This window comes from Triticum aestivum, chromosome 2D (genome assembly GCF_018294505.1).
Source record: "Triticum aestivum cultivar Chinese Spring chromosome 2D, IWGSC CS RefSeq v2.1, whole genome shotgun sequence".
NCBI lineage: Eukaryota > Viridiplantae > Streptophyta > Magnoliopsida > Poales > Poaceae > Triticum > Triticum aestivum.
Genome location: NC_057799.1, coordinates 656,531,973 through 656,539,358, shown reverse-complemented (window position 1 = coordinate 656,539,358; position 7,386 = coordinate 656,531,973).

Genomic DNA, 7,386 nt, shown 5'->3' with positions numbered 1-7,386 from the left:
CTCCCCGTCCCCGCCGGCGCCAGATCCGGCGTCCCCGCGCCTCCCCCGAGCTCCTGCGGCCGCCGCCGTCTCCCTCTCCCTCCAGTTCCGGCGACGAACCCGACGGTCCTCGGTTCGCATGCATGAGGTTGACTTTCCCCTCCCCTCTGATTTCTGCCAAGTCCAGGAAATTCTTGCATATTGTTGCTCACTTCATCATGCCATAACTCCTTGCACATAGCTCTGTTTCGTGTGTGTAATATGTCAAAATGTTCGCCTCGAGATGCTCTTCATTTTGTTCCATCGTGCCATGCTCATTTGAGTTCATCTTGATGCCCAAATCTCTGGTGCAAGAGTGCTATATGATGTTTACTGCTGTCTGTTAACAGAACTTGGTGATTTGTTATTTTTGTTGCATTTAATGTGTGCATCTTATGAGTATGAGCTCTACATGTGTTTTGATCTATGCCATGCCATCTTTACAGAGGTGTATGCCATGTATTTTGATGATCTATGTGGTGACTAGCACAAGCATGCAAACTAGGCTTCGTGATGTTTCTGTTTTCAGGGACTGGATTTTCACTGTCTGTTACTGCTGTTATTTTGTTGCTATGTATCCTTGTGGCTACAGTGAGATCTATGCTTCTTCTGGGTATGTTCAGTAAGGATGTTTTGTAGATATAGTTGTGCTCTATCCATTGATGCCTCTGTTTGCAATTATGTAGTGCCATAGCATGTCTTAATCTTGCTCTACTTTTGCTATAAAATATTCCTGGCAGATTGTTAACATGCTATTCATTTTTGCAAAGGTTGTTGTAGTTGATCCTTTCATGCTATGAACTTTCTCTTGCCATGGTTAGGTTCATAAACATGTCATCTTGCTGTAGGTATACTTGTTTTGTCATTCATTGCCTTGTGATGAGTGAATCAAGCTCACCAAGATGCCTTCATAATTCTGCTTACTGCCATGCTCTGTTTTCTGCTAAGTCTGAAATCTGTTAACGAAACTTGCTATGTTTACATGGGTGCCATCATATCTTCTGATCCTTTTTGGCTCATGGTCAGTAAGGGACTTTTGTTCTATGCTTTTAGTATATTCATGCCATGCCTTGTTTTGCTATGTTAAGTTCCTGTAGAATGTATTTTGCTTGCTCTAAACATTGCTACCTGATGCTGTTTATGCCATGTCCAGTAATTTCACCAAGTCTGTGAACCTGATTTTTTTGCACTTTTGCCATGCTTGTTTGAATCTGTTATTGTGTGATCTAGCCATAGCTCAGTGTTCATATTTTGTCAAGCATCTCCTGTAGATTACTGCCATATGCTGTGTTGCTACGTTGGGGTGCTGTTGCATAGTTACTTGATGTATTCTAAGTGCTATCATGCTGTTAATCGCAGATTCGTGTCATTCTTGTTTTGCTTGCCATTTGCAAACCGTGCATCCGTTTCCGGTGATCTTTATATCGATTTCGACCGAAATCATCTCATCTTTCCAGTGGCATACTTGGTTTTCCAAGTTACTGCCTTGTTCATCCTTTTTCTTCCGGAGCACGCATACGCATCGCATACCACATCTCGCATATCATGCATGTTTTGCATCATGTTGCTTGTGCATTTCCCGTGATTGATTGTGGTTCCGTTGCTTGTGTTCTTGCTATGGGTAGAGCCTGGTGAGGAGTTCATAAACGAGGAACCTGTTGAGTACGCTTACGAGGATCAAGCTTTCGACAACTCTGAGAACCTTGCAGGCAAGATGACCCTACCCTCGAAATCACTTCTATCTTTGCTTTGCTAGTTGTTCGTTCTATTGCTTTGCTGCGCTACCTACCAGTTGCTATATCATGCTTCCCATATTGCTATGTCAAGCCTCTAACCATCTTTTCCTAGCAAACCGTTGTTTGGCTAAGTTACCGCTTTTGCTCAGCCCTTCTTATAGCGTTGCTAGTTGCAGGTGAAGTTGAAGTTGGTTCCATGTTGGAACATGGATATTTTGGAATATCACAATATCTCATATTTAATTAATGCATCTATATATTTGGTAAAGGATGGAAGGCTCGGCCTTATGCCTGGTGTTTTGTTCCACTCTTGCCGCCCTAGTTTCCGTCATACCGGGTATTATGTTCCTTGATTTTGCGTTCCTTACGCGGTTGGGTGATTTATGGGACCCCCTTGATAGTTCGCTTTGAATAAAACCCCTCCAGCAAGGCCCAACCTTGGTTTTACCATTTGACCACCTACCACCTACACTTCCCTTGGGTTTTCGCGAGCCCGAGGGTCATCTTCATTTTAGACCCCCACGGGCCAGTGCTCCTTCGAGTGTTGGTTCGAATCGAGCTGCCCGCGGGGCCACCTTGGGGAAACTTGAGGGCTGGTTTTACTCGTAGCTAGTCTCATCCGGTGTTGCCCTGAGAACGAGATATGTGTAGCTCCTATCGGGATTTGTCGGCACATCAGGCGGCTTTGCTGGTCTTGTTTTACCATTGTCGAAATGTCTTGTAAACCAGGATCCCGAGACTGATCGGGTCTTCCTGGGAGAAGGTTTATCCTTTGTTGACCGTGAGAGCTTATACTGGGCTAAGTTGGGACACCCCTGCAGGGTATTATCTTTCGAAAGCCGTGCCCACGGTTATGAGGCAGATGGGAATTTGTTAATGTCCGGTTGTAGAGAACTTGTCACTTGACCCAATTAAAATACATCAACCGTGTGTGTAGCCGTGATGGTCTCTTCTCGGCGGAGTCCGGGAAGTGTACACGGTTTGAGTTATGCATGAACGTAAGTAGTTTCAGGATCTCTTCTTGATCATATTCTAGCTTCGCGACCGTTGCGTTGCTTCTCTTCTCGCTCTCATTTGCGTATGTTAGCCACCATATATGCTTAGTGCTTGCTGCAGCTCCACCTCATTACACCATCCTTTCCTACAAGCTTAAATAGTCTTGATCTCGCGGGTGTGAGATTGCTGAGTCCTCGTGACTCACAGATTCTACCAAAACAGTTGCAGGTGCTGACGATGCCAGTGCAGATGATGCAACCGAGCTCAAGTGGAAGTTCGACAAGGAACGTGGTCGTTACTATGTTTCTTTTCCCGATGATCAGTAATGGAGCCCGGTCGGGACGATCGGGGATCTAACATTTGGGGTTATCTTATTTTCATTTGGATTTGACCGTAGTCGGTCTATGTGTGGATTTTGGATGATGTATGATTTAAATTTATGTATTGTGTGAAGTGGCGATTGTAAGCCAACTCTCGTTATCCCATTCTTGTTCATTACATGGGATTGTGTGAAGATAACCCTTCTTGTGACAATACCACAATGCGGTTATGCCTCTAAGTCGTGCCTCGACACGTGGGAGATATAGCCGCATCATGGGCGTTACAAGTTGGTAATCAGAGCCATCCCCGACTTAGGAGCCCCCTGCTTGATCGAATCGCTGGCGTTGTTGAGTCTAGAACAAAAATGTTTTGAGTCTTAGGATTATATATGTCGGAGAGTAGGATTCTTTTTACTCCTCAGTCCCTTCGTCGCTCTGGTGAGGCCTCCTGACGTAGAAGTTTTGACTCTTCTCTCCTCAAATTTCACTAAATTTTTTTAGGATCACGCGGGTATCTTAGAATCGTTCCGATGGTTTTGTGACGAGAACATTGTTCTTGGTGCCTCCTGACATTTAGGGGTTGTGGCAATGTCCCGGGGAGTTGAGCTCCGAGGTGTTGTCGTCACAATTTTATCGTTGCAGTTCTGGAATACCTGAGTTTCGCCGACATCGAAAATCTCTTTTATGCAGTTGTTGGTGAGATCACCTCGACGCCACCCAGTACTGGGGCGGGAGTTCAGGAGTATTGCCATAACTCGTATAACGGATGCTTTTCGAAGGTTGAGGTACACAATTTCCGAAGGTTTCTTGGTTATGTGTTGACGGATGGATACAACTAGATCTAGGGATTGCTAGTTTGGGTGATATATTTTGTGTCCCCTGTATCCCCAACACCAGATTGCATAACCAGAAAGTTTCGGGAGTTTATAGGTGGGATTCAAGTAGCTCTTAGCATTTCTTCCCGCAGATATTTGGTTTGTGATTGGGTAATCCTTACCACTTATTTGTTCCAGTCGTACCTTTTTATTTTACTTATCAATCTCTTATCAAGTGGCTTCTCACCTTAATGGAAGTGTGATGAGTTACTATGGAATTCATTCGTTCATCCTCGTTCGAATGTTTATTGTGAAGACTATATGTTGCAATTTCTATCCGTTGATTCAACTTGTCTATTTGTCTATCAAGATGCTAACGGATGTCACCCTCTTCAGGATGGCTCCGCCAACGCGTCAGAATCCGGAACGCAATGAAGGGAGTCAGGCGAACCCTCCGCCACCACCTCCGCCTCCGGAGGCATGGCAAGCTATCATGGCAGCCACCAACGCCAATGCTCAGATGATTTTGCAACTCTTGCAAGAACGCACCCAAGGGCAAGACAATCAAGGAAATCAAGGCCCAGGCAACAATCAGCCTCACTTCGCTACCCTCAACCAGTTCCTCGCAAATCAGCCCAAGTCTTTCAGCTACTGTGCCGAGGCCACAGATGCCGATGATTGGCTCGTGGACATCAACAAGCATTTTGAATGTAGCAATGTCAGGCCTGAGGACTTTGTCAAGTTCGCTTCTTTTCAACTCAAGGATCAAGCTGCCGAGTGGTATCAACAATACAAAGATTCCATAGGAGGTCGTGTGATTACCTGGGATGATTTCCACTGAGACTTCAAAGCTCACCACATTCCACAAAGTGTTGTTGAGAGCAAGCATGAGGAGTTCCGCAATCTCAAGCAAGGCAGCATGTCCGTGTATCTATACAATACTCAGTTTCAGAAACTCGCTCGCTTTGCTAAGCAAGACGTTCCTGATGAAAAGAGCATGATCTATCAATTCAGAGGTGGCCTCAGAGAAGATCTGCAATTACTTCTCGTGCTTTTTGAGCCGACCAAGTATGATGATTTCTACAATATGGCTCTAAAGCAAGAGGCTGCTCAGCTCAAGTGTGAGGCTTCTAAGAAGAGAGTCAGGGATGCAGTTCAGTCTTCTTCTTCCTCACTAGTGGCTGCTAAGCAACAGAAGTTCTGGTTGCCTCCTCCTCCTCCGTTTCGTCAGCCTTACCAGCAGAAGAACAAAGGTGGCCATGGATCTTCCCACCCACCCAACCCTGGCTATCAGAACAAGTCTCATAATCAAGCTCCAAAGTCCAATGCTCCTTATCATCGTCCACTCTCAGAGGTGACTTGCAACAAGTGTCAGCAGAAAGGTCACTATGCTAACAAGTGTTTCAACCAAAGGCGCCTTCCGCCTCCTCCTCCTGTGAGATCTTCCAGCAATGCAGTGGTCAAGCATAATCCCAAGTCTGCAAAGGTGAATATGATGAATGCAGCTCAAGCGGAGGAATCTACTGATGTGATAATGGGTAATCTCTCAGTTAATGATATTCCTGCAAAAGTTTTATTTGATACTGGTGCATCGCATTCTTTCATGTCATACCCATTTGCATCGAAGCACAATTTTGACAGAAAGGAATTATCTAGAGCAATGCAAGTTATTTCTCCGGCTAAGCGTTTGAGCTCTAGCATGATGGTTCCAAATGTTGGTATCAAGATGGGCGACTATAAATTTCTGGCCAAACCAATTGTTCTTGGTGACTCGGATATTGATCTAATTCTCGGGATGGACTGGCTTTCTAAGCACAAGGCTCAACTTGATTGTGCTGCCAGAAAATTCAATTGACACAATCTTCTGAGGATGTTATCATCTATGCCACTCGTGACGAAACCATTCGGTTGCTTTCTCTCAATGAGAAGGGCGAGTTGGATGCTATTTCTCAAGTTCCAGTCGTTTGTGAATATCAAGATGTCTTTCCAGAAGAGCTTCCGGGTATGCCTCCTCACCGGCCAGTTGAGTTCGTTATCAACCTTGAGCCTGGCACTGAACCCGTTTGCAAGCGTCCTTACAAGCTTGGACCCAAGGAGCTGAAAGAATTGAAGAAACAGCTCGATGAACAAGAGTGTCTTGGTTTGATCAGACCGAGTTCATCTCCGTGGGGTTGTGGTGTTCTTTTTGTCCAGGAGAAGGATGGCACGGACCGACTTTGTGTCGACTACCGTCCATTGAACAAGAAGACAATTAAGAACAAGTATCCACTTTCCAACATCAATGAGCTATTCGAGCAACTTAAAGGCGCTAAAGTATTCTCCAAGCTTGACCTTCGTATGGGTTATCATCAGATTCACATTCGTGAAGAAGATATTCCCAAGACAGCATTCAGAACAAGCTTTGGTTCTTATGAATATACTGTCATGTCTTTCGGCCTTGTCAATGCTCCTCCAACATTCTCCCGGATGATGAATTTCATCTTCAAACCCTATACCAATGAATTCGTCCTGGTGTATCTCGATGATATCTTGGTCTTCTCCAAGAATAAGAAGGATCATGCCAAACATTTGCGATTGGTGCTCGACAAGCTCAGAGAGTATCAATTCTATGCGAAGTTTTCCAAATGTGAGTTTTGGCTTGATGAAGTTCTTTACCTTGGTCATATCATCTCTGCCAAGGGCATCGCTGTTAATCCCGAGAAGGTGTCCACAATTGTGAATTGGGAACCTCCTCAAAATGTCAAGCAGCTCCGCAGTTTTCTTGGTCTTGCAAGCAATTGCCGAAGATTCATTGAGAATTTCTCTAAGATTGCAAAGCCTCTTTCCAACCTCCTCCGGAAGCATGTGAAGTATGTCTGGTCTCCTAAGTGTGATGTTGCTTTCAACACTCTCAAAGAGAAACTCGTCACATCTCCTGTCTTGACTCCTCCTGACGAATCCAAGCCATTCAAAGTTTTCTATGATGCTTCTCTTCAAGGTCTCGGTGCCATGTTAATGCAAGAGAAGAAAGTTGTGGCCTATACCTCTCGTCAGTTGAAGCCCAACGAAAAGAACTACCCCACTCACGATCTTGAGTTGGCGGCAGTTGTCCATGCATTAATAACATGGAGACATCTCTTGTTGGGAAGGAAAGTGGACATTTTCACCGATCACAAGAGTCTCAAGTACATCTTCACTCAGCCCAACCTCAACCTCAGGAAAACTCGATGGGTCGAAATGATTCAAGAGTACAATCCGAGTATTGAAAATACTCCAGGCAAAGCCAATGTCATTGCAGATGCCTTGAGCAGGAAGGCTTATTGCAACAGCCTAATTCTCAAGCCATTTCAACCGGATATTTGTGAAGCTTTCCGCAAGCTGAATCTCCAAGTTGTTCCTCAAGGCTTTCTTGCCAACCTCATAGTCTCTCCTACTTTGGAAGATCAAATTCGTGAGGCACAACTCCTGGATACCATGGTGAAGAAGGTGAAACGTGGTATTGACAAGGGTCTTTCCAAATAC